This window comes from Falco cherrug, chromosome 8, assembly GCF_023634085.1.
Source record: "Falco cherrug isolate bFalChe1 chromosome 8, bFalChe1.pri, whole genome shotgun sequence".
Classification (NCBI taxonomy): domain Eukaryota; kingdom Metazoa; phylum Chordata; class Aves; order Falconiformes; family Falconidae; genus Falco; species Falco cherrug.
The window spans coordinates 7,490,672-7,509,528 of record NC_073704.1 but is presented as its reverse complement, the minus strand read 5'-3'; the positions used below and the strand labels follow the sequence as shown (position 1 = coordinate 7,509,528).

At 47.1% G+C, this 18,857-nt stretch overlaps 1 long non-coding RNA gene across 1 annotated transcript; it reads right to left on the bottom strand.

The window, feature by feature from the left end:
- Positions 1-10,576: 10,576 nt before the first annotated feature.
- LOC129736688 (uncharacterized) lies at positions 10,577-17,673 on the bottom strand. Its single transcript, XR_008733693.1, has 2 exons — positions 15,059-17,673; positions 10,577-15,014 (listed from the first exon to the last, which is right to left on the bottom strand). It is a non-coding gene; the product is annotated as an uncharacterized LOC129736688 (long non-coding RNA).
- Between the last annotated feature and the right edge of the window lie 1,184 nt (positions 17,674-18,857).

Here is an 18,857-nt window from a genome sequence, read left to right as displayed (position 1 = left end):
CACCATTGCACACTGGCATTTGCCCCATGATCAAAAGTGCTTCTGCATTTTATAACCAGCCCCAGGGATTTCCTGACAAGCCAGGGCTTCAGGATTCCCATGGGGATTATGTGCACAAATGACAATATCCCCCAGAGTAAATATTTAAGTGAGCTGGAGTTTTGAAAGGGATATAAGCCTTCTTGTCTGGGGCTCTGTCACCTTTAGCTACTCATGCTTAAGCAGACTTGATGGGAATTCTCCACCCACAGCCACCAGCCTCTTCGAACTAGAAGGGCTGGGACAGATTGTGGGAGCTGGCAGGGCTGGGGACCACAGGGGCTGGTGCTCCCAGCCCAGACGGCAGCATCCGTGAGTCAGCACGGCTGAGCTGGATCTCACCCTGAACAGCCATTCCCAGCCTGAAGGGACGGGAGACCCTGCAGCTCCGAAGGATGTCAGGGTGCCACTGGCTTTGCAGCATATCAGCCAGGGGGTAGGCTCTGTGTCTGAAATGTGAGACTTGTCCTTCAGCATCAGCAAGCCAGAGCTGGCTTGATGATTTTCAGCAGTGTAAGCAAGACTGAATTTTGCTGCTCTAAGGCTAGATGACCAGGCTGGCTGTGTCCCAGAACAGGAGAAAAAAGCTCTAGAGACCCAAACTTGTGGCTCTGGCAGCTACCGAAGGACAGAAAGGTGTTTGCTGTGGGAGGAAGGGGCTGTTCTGCATCACACATCTGCTGTGCATGCAGCGATGTCCTTGGCTATGCCACACTCTGAAAAAGCACAGTAGTTCAGAGCAGGGACTGAGGCTTTCCAGCAGTGTTTGCTGGTACCCTTCCCAACTTCCCTGCCAGCAGCCTGCTGGTTTTTTCCCTGTAATAACTGCTTAAAGGACAGTCCACAACATTTATGCTCCTGCTGACTTCAATCGCAACAGGTAGGCACCCAGCCCTTGGGAATGGCTGTGGTGCAGAGACCTTGGTAGGGCGTGCATAAAGCCAGGAAACTGTATTTGGTCAAGGTGTAAGTCAGAAGCACATAAGCACTTGTGAATCTGCAGAGCACCTAACAAAGGCAGAGTCCCTCCCAAGGACGGATTTGAAAGGCATCTCCCAGAAGTAGGAGGAGGAATTGCTGATGGTGTTGCAACACCAAATGCAGCAGAGCATGGGAGATGTAGCTCTCCACTGAAAATCTTCTCCCCAGGGAGCGTGTGCGTGCAGGTACAAAGGTTTGTTTTTAAAAATCACCTTGACGGAGTCTGCCTGTGCCGTTGTGGTTCTGTCTTCATGTCATTCCTCGTTCTAAGATACTTCGGGTTTCTCTCCCCACCCCTCTCCTTTTTTTTCCCTAGCAAAGCTTTAAACGGATCTATATTTAAAACAGGCTGCATACTGCCTGAAGACATTCTGACAGCAAATAATGATCTTAATAGGGCCCCCTGATACACGTCAGGACTCTTCCATTTATAATGCTCTGTAGTTTGAAGCTTGAAGAAGGTTTGTATTTGTTTTTCTTCCCCCAAGTGGTGACCACCTCTTGGTGTAGGGTAATTGAATTTGAGTCAGACAGGGCATTCCTGAGAATGGGCTGGCTGCAAAAATAGAGGCAAATGGCTGAAAGCTGTGTAGCAATGGGGGAGTTTAACTCCTCATTCTCCCCAAGTCTTTGCCAGGCAGAAACCGTGTCATTTCTTAGCAGTGCAGATGACTCTGCCATAAGCATCGAGTACTGCTTAGGCTGCTGACCTGGCTGAGATAGAAACTAAGTGTTGTACGAGATGTTGTGCAGGAGCAGATTTCCTCCCCGTGGGATGAAGCTCCTCTCCTTAACCAGCAGCCCACAAGGTGCTGCGTCCTAGAGCTGTGGGCTGCTGTCCCTTGGAGCTTGCTGGATGTGAGGGGGTAGGAGCTCCCGCAGCAGACCAGTGGTCCTGTGCCTGGGAGCCTGCAGTCCCACGGGGTGCTGCTTGAAAGGGCTCTTCCCTCTTTAGTTTCTCTCCTGCTGCCCCAGACATCAAAGGAACAGCTGAAGGGCCACTTCTGGCTGATTGCCATTTCATATCAAATTTAAGGTTGCCCCTTGGTGCTCTGGATGGACTTCTTTCTTCGCAGCCGCTGTTGGGGATGTGGATTGCTGCCACATATGGCTGTTCTGATGTCTCCTGTCTGCTCTTGTGGGACCCTGGAGGGGTCTGGTCCCCCTGGGTGCACAAAGCATGATTATGCTCTTCTGCCCCCCATGCCTGCCCTGCTCAGTCCACGTGGAGAGCTGCCTCCTTCCCCAGTTTTGACCTACAGCCACAGCCAGTGAAAGCAGAGTCAATGTTTCTGGTTCTTATCAGCTTCCAAAAGAGCCGATTCTCTGCTGAAACTTCTCCCGTGGCAATAACTGCTACTTCTGGCTTTCGTGGTCACCACGCTATGGCCAGATGCCTGCCAGTGCTCTCTGAGGACAGCTGGTGTGACTGTTCATGCCAGCTCCTTATTTCCAGGGGTTATACAGCTTCAATTCACCTATGGAACAGCGCAAGCTGAATTTTTGGAGAGCCCTTTTCGGTGGCCTGTTAGCTGTTGGCTTTGCAAAGCACCAGCTGAAATAGTTGTTGAGTTCGGCTGACAGCAGGCACTTCTTGTAAATGAGGGGAAGACAAAAATCAGTGCTTTAAAGAAGCATTGTGGTACGTGGGAAGCTTTCCCGTGTTGTAATGTTTATCTTCTTGAGCGTGTTATTACAGCTGTTGCATTTTCAGCACATGTGCGAGATTGCAAAAATATGCCTGTTCTCTGCTGTGTGGTTTACCTTGTAGCTGGAATGGGGAGATGCCATGGTGGGTAGAATTAACAGCATCAATTGTTGAGTACTGCAGTTTTAACATTGCACACATTATTGCATTTAAGTAGGTAGGGTAAATATTAATTAAAATACTTGGTGTGAAAGACTTGCAGAAGGACCGGAAAATCAATTGCATTCCTCCAAGGAGCTTTCTTGTTGAGATTTTTTTTTTTAATTCTTTCTAAATATTGGTGTCTTGCTGTGCTTGTTAAACTTCTGTTTCTTCTGCGCTGCTGTATCTCAAAGCAATTGCCCCATAAAATACCACAGCAGTGGGGATGGAGAGCAGTGAATTTCAGTGGGAAACTTTAACATGCATTACATATAAAATGAAATAGTGAGGTTTTAAGATGCCTTGATGGAGAAATGAATATACAGCCAAAAAACATCTTGGGAGGGGGAAAAGCACAGAATTTTCAGCTGCTGACACACAGATGAATTTGACTTACTGTATAAAGGACTGTAATAAAAGAACTCTCCTCGTCCTTGTGCCCTTTCTGCATTAGTGGCAAAAGGCATCAAAGTAACCATGTATTTACTTGTCAGGATCTGAGAAGCCATGATGCTGATGATAAAGTGCAAGGCTTAGGGATCTGTCTGTAGCGATTGTAAAGTATTCCCAGGACAAGCAGGGTAACAGGGACTGTAATTCAGGTTTCATTCTCTTTGCTGTCTTTTTGGTAAGATCTCCACAAAAAGTTGCTGCCACCTCCAAACTGCTGTTCCTGGTCTCAGGGCCACTGCCTCCACCAAGGATGGAGCTGAGCGCCCACCAGCAGTGCCTGCGAACAGCAGTCGCCAGAGTTGGTGCACTGAGTGGGGAGCCAGCCAGCTCCTCAACAAAACACCGAGGAGGTGCGTGCCTGGGAAGTCCCCCTCTTGCATCCTTGTCTCTGTGCCACAGCACCCGCTGGGCTTGGCCAAGGGCTCTGCCCTTCCCACTGGGGACCCTTCCAACCTCTGTCTCTTCCTTGCGGACCTGCCTCGCTGCTCCCCAGCTGTTCAAAGATGGGTGGGCTTGTACTGCCCGAGGGCTTTAATGGAAACATGCTGGCTGACGCGGCTTCTGTGTTGTTATTGAATTCACTGGGGATATTCTACAATTAGCTGGAAGCTGATTGCATTGCATGGTAAGTGTCACTATGATGAGATAATTAGAGCAAGCACCTCAAAGTCGTCAACAGAATCCGTCCTGACAGATGCCCCATCCAGGCATGTTGGATGTGCCCCTCAGTTTCAGGACATCTATGACCTGCCCCCAGATATAAGATTAGACTGCTGGCTCTAAGCAAGGGTCAAAGAAAACCCTGTTCTGCTCTTTCTTTACATCTGAACTTGTGCATCTAAATAAAAATGGAGCTTGGGTGAGGGTGTTTATGATTCCTCTGCTAGAGGTGTGTGCTTCTTCCTTGATCTTTCTCTTTACAAAGCGCTATGGAAAATAACTTTAGGAAACGGGTCAGACCTTTCCCTGGGAAGACTGGAAATGGATACAGCTGTGTAGCTCCACGGTCATCATTTTGTGTCTGGCAGACTGGCATTAGAAGATAATCCAAGTTTCCTTAACAGCCAGCCTGGCAGAGCAGCACCCAGCTACAGGTATCTCTGTCTTCTACCTGAAGCCACCCTGTGTCTCGAGGATTTTCATTTTCCTATTCCCTGCCACCCCCTCTCTGCTGCAATCTGTTTTGTGTTGGGTTTTTGGTTGGCTGGTTTTTTTGAACTGCTTGCACATTTTGTTAGTAAGCAGGTATCTTGATACAGAGATCATGAGAAATACATACTTATCGCTGTCTCCTGGCTGCCCTGCTGTTGGTGCTCATGACGCAGGCCTTACTGTTGCGTTGATGGCTTCTTCAATCATAGTTATTATGTACTTGAAAGGCTCTCTGCACTGAATAAGTTGCTTTGAGCTTTTGAGTTTGCACACCACAAGTCAGCTGCTCGTGGCTCTGTGTTTCGACTTGAAATGGTGCATCATCATCTTGCTGCCCTACAGCCTTCTGCTTAGAGGGATGGGGTGCTGTTCCCCCGAGAGGAGGCACAACACACGGCTCTCCTGTTCGATTTGCCTAGGACGGTATCTAGCCTCGGTGTGATGGGGGGCTGCCTTTCACATCTTACATCTGGGAGAAGTCCGACCTGCAAGTAAAGATGTTTTTGCAGTAACAGGAGATGCGAGTGCAGAGTTTGAGAGCAGCAGGTGATTGCAAGCAAGTCTCCTGAAGCCAAAAGAGCATTGCCTGCCCTCACCCAGAGTCATCACTCCTCTCTGACACTCAGTGGCTAATGTGTGACCATCCTTCTTTGCATGCAAAGAAAAAGGTGTAATTTGAGGTGTTTAAGTGAATCACATTTCTTTTGCCTTGTAACAGATTAATGGTAATTATACATACAATTATCTGGGACAAATATTTTCAGTTACACTGTCCTCTGTTAATAGAGAAGCTCCGTCTTTGTACACGACAATATTTATTATAGCTCGTGTCCAGGAATAACCGCATCCCTGTTCTTCAAATGAATGAACGTGATTAAGAAGCTTAACACCACATGGCTTTGTAGAAAAAGCACTTGATAAGCTTTCTGTGAGTAGACATCTTTGGCAATGTTCCTGAAATAGAACTTTATATTTAAAAAAAAAAAAAAAAAAAAAAAGCTAGAGTGGAAGAGATAAGAGCACTTTAAACAAGCTTATAGATGAAAGAAATGATCAAGCTCATGGAGAACTTGCATAATACAAATTGGGTAGTCAAGGGCATGTGCAATAAGTTTTTTTCTGCAAGTCATTAAAGTAATAGAGCTCCTTCATGTCATCGGCTCTTTGTGAAGAGACAGCAGGTAGTCTTTCTGGAGATGAACAATGAAGCACTGAACATGTAGCTGCATTAACAGGATAATGACGGAGAACTGAAGTCAAAAGAAAAGTATCTTTGCTGTATTCTCATCATTCTTTTTCTTGACTCTCAATTGAAGACTTTCATGCCAGGAGGATCTTTAAGTTGCAGTTCTGAAGATGGTGGTCTGATCCCCTGGGCCACAGAAGGTGCAGAGCTCCTGCCACCAAGCATGTGAGGACACGATTGCAGTGAGGGCTGCTCACGAGTGCAGAGGCTGAGGGAGGTTCGAAGTACACTCTAGCATGCGCTGTTTGTGGGAGACGGGCAAATAAATTTTCCTCTGCTTGTGATGAACTAGGATGATGTGGACAATATGGTTGTGCCTTCTGGAAGTGCTTAAATGTGAGACGGTATTTTGGGATGAATAATGTTCAGTGTCACTTTCTGATATGCAGAAGGCTTTGAGTTCATATCTTTGCAACAAGCCTATGATGTTTTTCATTTCAGCACTCTTTCCAAACAAGAGACTAGAGCGACCAGCTCAGTGCATGCCTTAATCCTAGCGGCATTTTAGTCTCCATGCACCTGCTGCATAGTTCACAAGGACATGGGCAAGCTTTGGAAACCGGTGTCTTCCAGAGGCATGGCAGAAATTACTTGTGGAGGTTATCCTGGTTATCAGCTGGATGCTTCATTCTAGTTGCTGATGCTTCACGTCAGCGCCAAGTCCAGCATGTGCAGCTGAATATGGTTTTAAGCATTCCTTTGTCATTCCTGGTGCTTTTCCAGAGCATGTCTTCAATTACTCCTTTACAGCTGTGGGACCTTTGTGGCCCAGCCACCAACACCTGAGTTCGGTTTGCAGGGGGATGCTCTTTTACAGCTGATTCTTTTGGGAACCTGTGGCAACCTGGTCTTCAAAAGTCATCTGCAAGACAGGGATTATGCATCCTGGGAGGTTCAGACTCAGACACCACTGTAAAACCTTGACCCACGCTTCTCTGCTGTAATATACAAGGTTGGTACATTTATTAGGCTTAGGTAATTTATTTATTTATTTAATTCCTCTGACATCCAGGGCTTTTGCTTTCTTCTTAAAATGCTGATTCTCTGAGCTGATGTAGTCATCTTTCATTCCTTCAGCTAGTTCTGCTTGTGTTCACTTCTGCATCTTTAAATCAGCTGGCAAGAGGCTATTTATAACATCAGGGTCCCTCTCCAGATCAGCATTATTTAGCGGTAAGATACTATCTGTTGATCGGTTGACTATTAGTATATCGAGGGGCTTTTTTTTTAGCTAAAGCCAGCATTTTTCTAAACATATTTCTACTCGAATGTAAGCATCAAAGGTTTTCAAATCACCGTAGGATTTAACTATGGCACAGTATTAACTTGCTTGGATTGGTCTTACACTTCTGAGGAAGCAAACTAGATTCACAGTGGACTCGGTCGGGTAAAAGGAAGGTATTGCACATGACAGGCTCACAAGCTGAGGTCCCATGAACACGCTGGGTTTCCCTGATCTGTTGCCCTGGCTCTAATGAAAGGCTGGAAAGCAAGAGAGGAGGCAGATGCACCAATGTGGGTGCCTTGCAGTTGTGCAGCTAAATTGGGCTTGTAGGAAATGCTTTACTGGGCAGAGCTTGTCCCTGTATAGATGCATTTCAAGCCGGATAGTTTACGCTCTAAGTAGTTTATGTGATGAATGTACAAGTCCTTCCTCCAGTGAACTGGATTTCTGGCGGGTTCCACCCTCCCCTGAAAGGCGGCTGAATTCTCTCTGTGAAGGCTAGCTGTGCGCAGGGCGGGCAGCTCTTGAAGCACGGAGGTTTACGTTCAAGTTCTTCTCGCTTTCTTCACGCCCTGTATTCTGGCGGTATCTGCAATTCCCGTTCCCCAGCACAGGCACCTCTCTTACACAGCCCGGGCACCTCATCTGGCTGCCGTCAGCCTTGGGTGTCCAGGTTATGCCAGAGCATGCTGTGGATGCCGAGCAGTGGTAAATAAAGCACAGCTTTCAGATGACTTGCTCTGCTGTGGGTTTCCTTAGCTCTACTGAGGTGTCATCGTCTTTCCTAGTCTTGCGTTTTCCTCCACTAAACTTCCAGCTGCTGGCTTTTGGGGCTTTGCATTGAGAAAAGCCTGCATGGCATTTCTGTCTCTTCTTCCTGGCGATGCGTGCTCTGATCAGCCATGCCCTTCAACGTTGGTGCTCTCCACCGCATTTTTCCAGGTCGCCCAAAAAGTTCATAGAGTTCTTCTCCAAACCTTGCCCGTCTTAGGCATAGTCTTGTAACTGGGACAGTTACGAATCAGGGTTGAAAAAAGAGGACTGTCTCCTCATTGTCCTGAGGTTATGCACGAAGTGACTGAAAACTTTTTTAGCTAGGGAATTTTACAGGGAACGTGGGTTTGGCTCCCAGTTTACACCCGCTTGTTCTTTTTGATACGGTGGCTAGGACAGTCTCGTTTGGTGAGAATGGTCAGCTGTCCTAGTTCCTGGGTGTGACCTAGATATGGCTGTATCTGAACATGCCTCTGTCCAGCAGTCTGATCTCTTTGAAACTGTTTTTATTATTTAGCCCTTTCCAATGGTTTCTATTATCTGCAAACTTAACCATAACTCAGTTTTAGTTATCCTAAAACTGGTTAATCCCACATGATTCCCTGGATGTATCTGGAGGCCAGATGCTGATTGCCTATTGGTTAATGAAACTTTGAGACCTGTTGAGGAACCAGTTAAAGTTTTTTCTATGGCTTATGTTAATATTAGTATTGTAAGGTAATGGTAACTGAAATGGTGATACCTGACTCTACCAGCTATTTTTTCTCCGTGAAATAGATTGGGGAAAAATAAATCCAAAGAAATTCAGAGGTTCTTAAGTGGAAACTGCTCTGGCCAGAGAAGACACCTTTGTGGTGGAGATCTTTAGGAGTTTCTGATGGAGATAGCAAGGAGCTTCTGGGAGATGGGTTTTTGACACAAAGGATTAGTGAAGGCTTGAGAGATAGCTCAGACCTGTCGCTGTTTGGGGTGGGGTCCCCCATGGACTGTATGAAATGGCTGCAGGGGGTGCAAGAACTGGGAGTGTTTGCATGTGGTGTACCAGGTTTGGGAATGTGAGGCTGTGGTGCTGAGAGTGAGTTTTGTTCTTAAGAGGGTATTTCATGCTGTTTGAAGCGGGGGGGGGGGGGGGGGGGGGGAAGCCCCAAAGTAATTGGAAAACCCATGACTGTTCTTTGGAGGGTGCAAAAGAAGCAGAGCACAGCGGATTTTCCCAGGGATGTCAGCCACGAGGAGGTAAGGTGGAAGGCAGTGCCTGTGCCCGTTCCCAAATGCAGAACGAATCATTAATCTCTGCATTATTTTTGGCATACCAGAAATAGCATAGCTATTACAAAGATTCTTTAAACTCTTGTGAAGTTGTCTGGATGTTGAATTATTTGAGTCTCCCTTCCCAATGAATATAAGCTAGGAATGAAATAACTGATTTGCATCAAATCCCTCCTTACTTTTCCTTCTCTTCATGAAGATTACGTGTCTCATCACTTTATACTGGTCTTTCATCCCCAAACTTTTTATAAATAGCAGTTTTCCTTGAATCATGGTATTTGTGCTTGCCTAGCACCCCCTTTTTTTTTTTTTTTTTTTTTTTAGGAAAAATATCCTCACTTTGACTTTTAACTTCTTGTGAATTTTTTCCCTTGACTATGTCCAGTCTGAATTTTTCCAGTTGGAACACATAAGCCGGTATTTCATTAGTTTGGCATTTGCTTTGTCTGAGCATTAGAAGATTAGTGCGACTGCTTGCACTGGAGCGACAGCTGCCTTTCAGTTCGGCTGCCTTCCTGCACTGCTCTGCCCAGAGGTCCGTGTCGGCACGGCTCTGTGTGTGTGTGGGAGCAGCTTTAGAGACGCTTTTGCTAAATTCTGAAAAATTTTTAGATGAGTCTTATAATCCTGGGGCAGGGCTTTGGAAATGTCAAGTTGAATCGCTCGGACCGCTCTTCTGCTAAGGGTTTGCTTTGCGTTTTGTGGAGAAGGAGCTCCACGACCGCGCTGTGAGCTGAGGCTCTCCCTGCGCATCGGCAGTGCCGTCTCTCCAGCCACCCACGGCCCGTACAGATAATGCCACCGCAGAGCACCCCTCCCCTTCCCAAACAGGTTATGAGCACTGACTTCTGTTATATATTCCAATCATGCAAATTCCTCCCAGAAGGTTTCAGCGATACCAACTAGGTCAAATTTATGCTCTGTAAATGAGCAATTCCCATTTCTCTTGTTTATTACCCAGGCTTCTCACATCGGTGTAGAGGCAATTACAGAATTTTGTCTCATCCCTTGGTGAGTTGATTAATGTTGTTCTTGACATCTTGGTTTCTTTGTGCTAAATGAATAGTCATTTGTTGTCTCTTCTCTTCCTCCTTCTTCCCCTCCCCACTTTCCCCTTTCGTTCCTTGCTTCTCACTGTTTAAAATCCTCCTTCTTCCCTCGTGCAGCTCGACGGTCTCCTAGAGGAGCCCACAAACCCAGCCCGCCTTCCACAACTCCCTGCCTGCACGCCTTCGTGCAGGAGCGGTTACCAGCAGGTTGCCTGAACCTTTCTCCTGTTTTATCCTGCACAAATTACTTTGTTAGGCACTGCCACATGGGATGTGTTACCCCATGCTGATATCAGCATTTTCAGCTGCTTTGAGAACTCAAACCAGAGTTCGCTATGCACTTATAAAATCATAGAATGATTTGGGTTGGAAGGGACCCTTAAAGGTCAGCTAGTCCAGCCCCCCTGCAATGAACGGGGACATCTTCAACTTGATCAATACTAGAAGCATTTCTGTTGCTCTTGACAACTTTCTCTGAGGTTTTTTTATTTATTTATTTTGCTGTTTGCAATTTAGTGGTGGAGGTATCTTTTTTAAAAAAACAACAACAGCAAACCTGAAGTTAGCTTCACAGCCAAGTGAATTGCTGCTTTTAAAAGCTTCTTCTGCAGAAATCCTCTCTAAATGCATACAGGTAGTCAAACCAGCCTTGATCTTAATGTACCACTGAATTATGACCAGAAACTAGGACATGCATAGAAATAGGAGCTCTTGCTTCAGCCAGGGAATGCAGAACCCAGCTGGAGGCTGCCTTGCTTTGAATGCTGGGCAGGTCTGAGTGCAGAGAGGAGTAACCTGCTGACTGATGCTTGAAGCACGTTTTTCGGCCCCCCACTGTGACTGCAGTTCAGTGATGGGCAGGGAGATGCAGATAGCTGGGTCTTGCAGCTGGTTTCTGTTTTGGGATGACATCCTGAAGTATGGCCCAGACTGTTCAGGGAAGGACAGATTTGTGAGAAGAGGGGGTGGAAGCATTTGTGAATCCAAGGTGAAAGAGCCCAAAACAGCTGCTTTTAATGGGTTGATTTCTCTGGATACTATCTGGAGGAGAAGAGAAACACTGGCAGATAAGGAGGTCCTGGGTCCAGAACCCTTAGGAGGGGGAGAACATCTCAGGATTTTTGTATGGGACATCTCGGTTTTGCTGTTTTCCTTGTGACAGGAATGCTTGTCAGGAGGGAAGGATTGTTTTTGCTGCTACCTGACCTTTTCTTCTGTTTGCTTTTCTCTCTGGGCTCACACATTGCCTAGAGCCGTCTGTGCTGGAAGATTTCTAGGGTTCAGATATCTCTGGTAGAAAACTGGCTGAGGTGGGCCATAGGGATGTTTATGTAGGTCCTATGGACTGAAAACGTTTCAGGCATCCCTCTTGTGCCCTAAGGATGCAAGAACTTCATGCATCTTGAGTTTTTAATTCTAGTCCTCCACTTCATGGGGACAGCTGTTCTTCTATGCCATAGAAAAGCATTCCTTCCAAGAACCTGGAGTCAGGAGTCTGTCAGTGCTGCTCTGTGTCCAGGTGATCACTCCTCTGTTCCTTCCTTTTAAAGTAGCCATATGTAAGGGATGAAGCCTTTGAAGACCTCACAAAGAATGGATGGGCTTCTTTGATTCATGGATTTCAAGAAGGTGTATGATTTTCACTTCTCTAAACCAATTCAGCCAGACCAGTGGTGAGGCAGCCCAACCCAAAAGCGGAAAAGTGCTGTTTTCCTCTCTGACTTTGACAGATGGTGTATATTAGTCGTAAGCCAATGCAAGGCTTGTCAGCTGCCCTGCGGTCTCAACATCTGGGTGTAAATTTCAGACACATATTTTCACTGAATAAGCATAGACATCTCCTGAACTGATTTCTCCTGAGCTAGAAACACAGGTTTGTAAGATACCCCTCTCCAGATGGTCCACCATCACCGTTCTCACCAGTAGGAAAGAGTAAATACCTGCAATTCCTACCCCAGAACCCTTCTTTTATGGTTTTGTGTCCATCACATGGTTGGAGTCAACATCCTGCTGCATTGCCCCTTCTGTAGAGACCTCCCTGATCTTTTACAAATCTTACTGCCAGTGCTGTCACAACCTGAAAAGGATGGACTTGGAGAAGAACCAACTGGTGAAAGGCAACCCTTTCTGTATCTTTAAAGTCTGTTTTTTCCCCAGCTTGTGCTGTGGCAGGCGATCACTCATAGCCTTTCTGGTGCAGAGACCTGGGGACGTAAATTCTAGGCGGGCACGTTTACTTCCCTCGGACCATGATAATAGAGAAATGATTCACATTTATAGCTTCGGGAAGAGACGTGCTCAGCATTGATCCCACAGCACTCCTGCCTTTCTCCTGCACAGTCCTTGGGAAAACAAGGCTCCTTCCACGTGATGCTGGAGGACTGCAGCAGCTTGTGCTGCCTGGAAGTTCTGGGAGGATGTTCAGCCTGTAGAGGCCAACGAAGGTGAGTGCAGTATGTCTCCTCTCCCTGGTTGAATTCTGGTTTGCTGCTTAGAGACAGTCACTTTTTCATATTTGCTGAGCTATGTTTTAGATTTGAGGTAGCTGCTTTGCTCACTCCATGCTCATTATTGCTGTTGTGCACATGCATTTTGATGTATGTGCAGTTCATCACGCAGTGTGCGAGAAGCAGAGCAGACCACATGGCGCTCCAAATGTGTTCCAGGAATGTAGGGAGACTGGAAGAGCAGCGGTCCTTTGGGCCAGGCAGCTTTTGAATACCACCTTGTTGGTGCCCACCTTGGTGTTTAGCTGTGGGGAGGATGGAGAAGCCCCTATCCAGGGCAGAAGCTTCTATCCAGCACCAGGCTGCAGGACTGAAAAGGCTGTGGGTCTTATCCTGCTTGTGTTTATCCTGACTACTGAATACCAGTACCTTCCGCAGAACACTTCATAGCTAAAAGAGTCTGAGCAAACAGGCTCGGTATACACATGCTGCTTGTCTTGGCCACACTTGAATAGATCCTTCCTTGACTTCCTACTGACTCCACATTTTCTCCATGCCCTCAAGTCCACACAGGGAAGAGACCAGAAGCGCTCCATCCGCCGCATGAAGCTGTCAGCTGTAACCAGCCATGAAAAGCCATCTATCAGAGCCCAAGTTTCATCAGCTCTCGGCTCACAAAGCTTCCACCTGCCCTTACCTTGCCAGTGTTGCAGGTCTATTCCCAGGAGAGATGAAGGACACAGGGCCTTGAAATGGGCTGTTGTGCTTGCATCCTAAAAGAGAGTCTAAAAATAACTTGGTGGATTTGTAGAAAATCCTGTGTTGCTTAAGCATCTTTTTGTGGTTTTTCTCTCTCGCCTCTCTCTCTTTTTTTTTTTTTTCTCTTTTTTTTTTTTTTTCTTCCCCCCTTGTTGAGAATTGTTTCTGCTGAGAGATGTTATAGCAATGACCCTCAGGGGCAGGGAATCAAGCATTCCACTGGAAAAGCATTTCCAGGGCTAGTGCTTTGGGGTGTGTAGGTGAGTGCATCCCTCCGAGCTAGGGAGGCACAGGAGACCAAATACCCCTGATGTCTTGGGCTCTGGCTTTGCATGGTTAGGGAACCTAGACCTTGGACCTGAACTCTCTGGCCCTTTTCTCAGGTTACGGGGATACTGTGTAGTGTTTTGACAGCTGAAAGTCTGGAAATAATGAGCTCAGAGCAGTGTTTTCTCTCTTGTCCTCTTTCCATTTAGTGAAGAAGATGTATGATTTAGCAACCGAGGCCAGGTCTGTTTGCTCAAAGCTCTTGTTTAATCAAGGAGTGCGAGCAGGCAACTTCTCACGGGGTCTCTTTCCAGGTTTGTCATGCCATTGACAGATGAATAGTATTTTCCCACATGGCTTCAGATCAGCAGGGAGGACGAGCACCCAGCAAAAGTGGCTCAGATTTGACTGGTGTAATAATTTGGAACGCAATATTTTCTTTTTTTTCTTTTTTCTTTTTTTTAATGTTTCCAGGGTTGTGTTTTGAGAGTTATTATTTGTTCCTAGAGCTTTCTAGAGGCTGATAAAATGTTCAGGGTTTCCTGCTCCGCAATTGTAATTCTGCCATCTTTATTTTTGTTCTATGTCAGAGTTGTTCAGCAGTATTTTCCATTTGAATGGCTGCAATTTTAAAGGCATTCATTCTGTTTATGGAAGTCCAGAGGTAGTGTGGAAACCGCTGCAAGAGAGCAGTGGGGTTTGGTTCCTCAGGTTACATCCATTCACACATGGCTTTGCCTCAATAACAGGGGTTGACAAGAACTGGAATACAAAACCTTGTTGGCCATGGGTGTATAGCAAATGCCTGGGGAATTAGAACAGTAGTAGGACAAAATACAGCATCTGTGGTTGTTGTGGTTCTTCCTGAGACCTTAATCTATTGATGGCACATCTGCCTGTCTCTTCGGTGTAACCCCTGAGACACAAGATACAAGCCGAGGTTTATGTGTTATTGCTGAGGTGGAGGGAGATGCACAACCAGCTGTAGCAGGCAGTTTAGCTCCAGCCTGCATGGCCTCATGCCATCCAGAAGAGGAAATGGGATCAAAAACCAGGCCAACATCATCTGCAATGGATATGTGATACAATGGAGCTGCTGGGGCAGCATGCCTTGGGCCAGGGTGGTCTATGTGCTCCCAAGTCCACGGGCACTGCCTCAAGCCTCAGCAGTCGCTCATGCTTTTTGTCAGGGAAGTGTATGAGGCGTGGAGGATGGAGACACTCTCTGCCTTCCAAAGCATGGAGGTAAGGATGCTTATGGCCGAGGAAACCAAAGCTGCATTTAGCTGCCTTGGTCTTAGCTGTGCTCGGCACGACGTGCAGATCACAAAGGAACGGGCACAGCAGAGTGCACGCCACAAAAGCGTATTTCCAGGGGGGGAAAAAATGCATGAAGAGAAATGGGAGGCACAGGATGTCCCCCAAAGACGGATGGAAAGAAGATGGAAAGATGTGTAACCTCATGGTGTAAGGACTACATGGCCCAGAAGGCAAGGACAAGCCTCTGACTAGCCTCTCTGATATGACCACTGCAAAGTCAATTAAAACTTCCCAGTCCCAACAGTAATTCCCTCTCTTTGGCCTCACAGCTTTTAGTGTGGGGAGGAGATGGTTATCAGTGCTCTCCCAGGTGTCTGCCTCCTCATATTGCTCCCCATGGCAGTAGAAGCCCTGCTGGCTGAGCAGTCCACTGGAAAGCCGGGATGCTCGGCTTGTTCATAAGCAGTCCCTAAGGTGGCAATCCTGCAGGCTGTAGGTCTCTCTCGTCCTCTTCTGATCACAGCCTTAAGTGGGTGTCTGAAAGGAGAAGGGGCTGGAGTTAAGTGTGGTGGGTGCAGGGAATGGCAGACACAAAGGGCAGCAATCAACCAGGCATGTTCAGAAAGTCATTAAAAAAAACCAAAACCCTAACGCTGTGTAAATTGCAGTCCTGAAATACCCTAATTAGGAGTTCCGAATTATCTCAGTAGGACCACAATTAAAATATTCAAGATAACCAGGAAAGGAAGCATGTCTCCCTTTCCTCGTTCAGCATGTCGAACTTCTCTTTCTCTCATTGTAACATTTCAAAGATGTTTTGTTCTTGAAACGCGAGATACTTGTTCCCAAAGGGAATATACTTATATCCTGGTGTTGTCCCAGGCTGTTTTGATTGGTTAATTACAGAGAATAGGTTCCCCAGCATTTCTGTCTGGTTCAGAGGCCCATGTGTAATCATGTAGAGGGCTGTTTATCTTCACTGTGCACTTAATTCTGAGTGTCACTCCTAAAGAAAATAAAAATAAATGCAGCTATATTTGGTGGAAAGCAGCAGTAGCTTTGGCTGTAACAGGGAAGTGCTGGGTTGTGGTTTACCTCTGGCTGCTGTGCAGAACGGTGTTATCAATGATAACTCTGCTCTGCTGCCAGGCTGCTTCTGGCCGAGCACAGGGTTTTTGCATCACAGGGATCTCCTTTGCTCCTGCAACCATCCAGCAGCCAAGGCAGGCAGCGGAGCTTCCTTGCAAAAGCTCGGTATGAGCCTGTTCTCTGAGGGTAGCGTGGGTGTTACAGGGAGAGGGGCTCCAGGGAGGATGGAGGGAACAGCCTTGCATCTTCCAAAGCAGCAAGCTGTACCCTGCTACTCATCCTTTTCCGAATTAACGATGAGCTGATTTTCAAATTAATGAAACTGGCATCGTATGGAGCCTAGGGAACAAGTTGAGCCAGTCACAGGGACTTGAGATGTCTACGTGGGATGTGTTTTCATCTGCTAGGACTCCCCTGAGGCCCTGGTCCCATCTGCTTTCATCGCTGCTGTCGGATGCTCTGCACCACGAGGCTGGGCCAGCCCATGGGCTCCTGCAGAGACCTTACCTCTGGCTCTGGGACTGTAGCATCTGGACATCTGGGTTGGTTCTGCATGGATCCACAGTGTGTTAGCTTAAACTCTGCTGGAAAGCAGACCATCTGCTTTTGGAGTAAGCTTGCCTGTGAAATACTGGAGTTGTGCTCACACTGTGCGGTGCCAGGGCTACCCCGCTGGCGGTGCGAGTTATCCTCAGCCCAGATCCCCTGACCCTGGGTGGCAGCCACCTGGGTCTGTGCAAAGCCACCTCGTGGAGAAAATGCCAGCAGATGGTGCCCAAGAACATGCACTAACCAGGACGTGGAGGTTGTGGAGAAGCAGAAAAACTGCTTGTCCTGTCCCTCCAGCAGTGCCTGTTTTCCTGGAAAGCTTTTCCTTCCCATGAGTGTGTTTTATGGGACTGTGCAGAGCGCGATAGACTCCGTTGCAATTCTGTCCTTGCAAAATTGCCTGTAGGCTAGACAGCACTGGCCTCGCCACGATGGGATTGGAGTTGTGCTCCATCTGTTTAGGGGATGGTCCTCTGCGCATCCTTCCAGGTGCAGGAGCTCTCTTGCAGAGCCACAAGCATCATGCTGCCTGGCTCATGGCAACTTCTTCTGTGTCCTAAGAACTTTTGCCTCGTGGGAAAATCACTTGAAGCTTGCTCCTTTGGGGTTGTTTTGGGGTTTTTGGTTTGGTTTGGGTTTTTTTTTAAAGTGAAAAATACGCTGTGCTTAGGGAAGCGTGAGTCAGACTGGCATTGCAAACAAAGCGGAGTTTGCAGGATTGCTCGCCTATCAGCAACTGGAATCTTCCCCGGGTGCTGGGCTGTTTCCTGCTCTTACAAGTCTTTGAAGTCCGATCTTTGTCCTGCTGCAGACTTTTGCTCTGATAGTCACACAAAAGATGGAAACTTAATAGAGAAGTGAAGCAACTATGAAAACAGCAGAGCTTTTCTTCAAAGAGGGAAGTGTGTAGAGTAGCTCTGGTGTAACCATGTCTGTGCACATACTTGCTTGAGAATGTCAGGACATCTGTGTAATCAATAATTCCCCATGCAGTAATTATTGGCTTATGATCTCTCATTTCACACTACCATCCTCACAGAATATTATTTCAGAGCACGTATTTTTCTGGATTTCCTTGTGGGGAATATGAAGGCTTTTTCCCCTTCCAGAGCCTCTTTGTCCATGACAGACACTGAAAGAGTGGGATCTGCTGGTCGTTGCCCCATGCTGAGTCAGGACTCCAATCAAGGAGCAACAAGACCTTACTTGAGCTGTTAAAGGTTGGCAAGTCACAATGACTAGAGCTAGTCTGCAGTGTGCTCTGAAAACAACCAAAGCAGCTCCAGCAGCTCCCTAGCAGGGATTCAAAATGATGCTGATGTAGGATGATCCATGTAACCACATTAGCCTCTGGGACAAATCTGCTATACCTTTCTCCTACAAGTCCTTGCGTTAGTGTTTTTATTCCTGTGGGAAAGGGGCCACCAACATCTGGGCTTAGTTCCCTTCTAAGTAACTGGCACAGAAGCAGGCACCCACGTTTGCGTGAACGAAGGGGTACGTGCTAGATCTTGCCTGTTGTGTCTGGATCCTGCAAACTGCTGATGGCTCTTCCAGGTTCCAAGGGCAGGCCAGCAGTGGATAACCAGGCAGCCTGCCCTGCTGCCTGCCCCCAGCCTGCTGCAACGGAGCTTTGTGCTGGAACACAGAGGAGGAAGTTTCCCTTTCAGTTGATCAGCTGTTAGTTGAGGGATGTCAAGGGCTACAGTTACTTTGCTGGGGCTGGTGACGGTTTTGCTGATGATTATCTGCTCAGTGTCATCTCTGACACTTTGCAGCGAAACCACGTTTCCAGATTAGACCTGCTGTCACATTGTTGTCACTTATCTGGGTTTAAGGAAAAGCTACCAAAGTGTTTTGAAATGCTCAGGTTCTTGCAAACAAGCACTCCACCCCCAAAGTAAGTAGGGGAGACCTCCTATCCTTACTCCAGGGCTTTCCTCCTGCCTTGGTGGGTAGTGTGACATTTGTCTAAGGCTGTGCAGCACCCCTTCTCTCCAGCCTTGCCCCTCTTCTGATGGGACAACTTTTCCAGCTGCACAAATGATAAGTTGCATCTGCTTCCAAAGCGACCCACAGCCCTTGGAGAGGCTGTAAAGTTTTCACTGGGGGAGTTATCGTTATTTCCCCTTTTGGGGTGTTGCAATTGTCTCTGTGGGACAGGGAGACACGCGGCGAGGCAAAGCCTGTGCATCAGCAATTTTGAAAGGCTAAAACTCATCGACTCCTTCACAGGACGCTGCTGGGTGGTGGCTTAATTTGCATTAACTACACACAGCTAAGGGAATTGATAATATACCATATTCTCCGATATCAGTACTATTTGTCAGCTTTTGGTGTGTCAGCTGTATTGTCTCCATTTCACAGTTGGCTTTGCCGGGCCAGGCTGACGTGTCTCAGGTTATATTTCCTTTCCTATCTATGGCTGATTTCTCCAGGTCAGTTTACC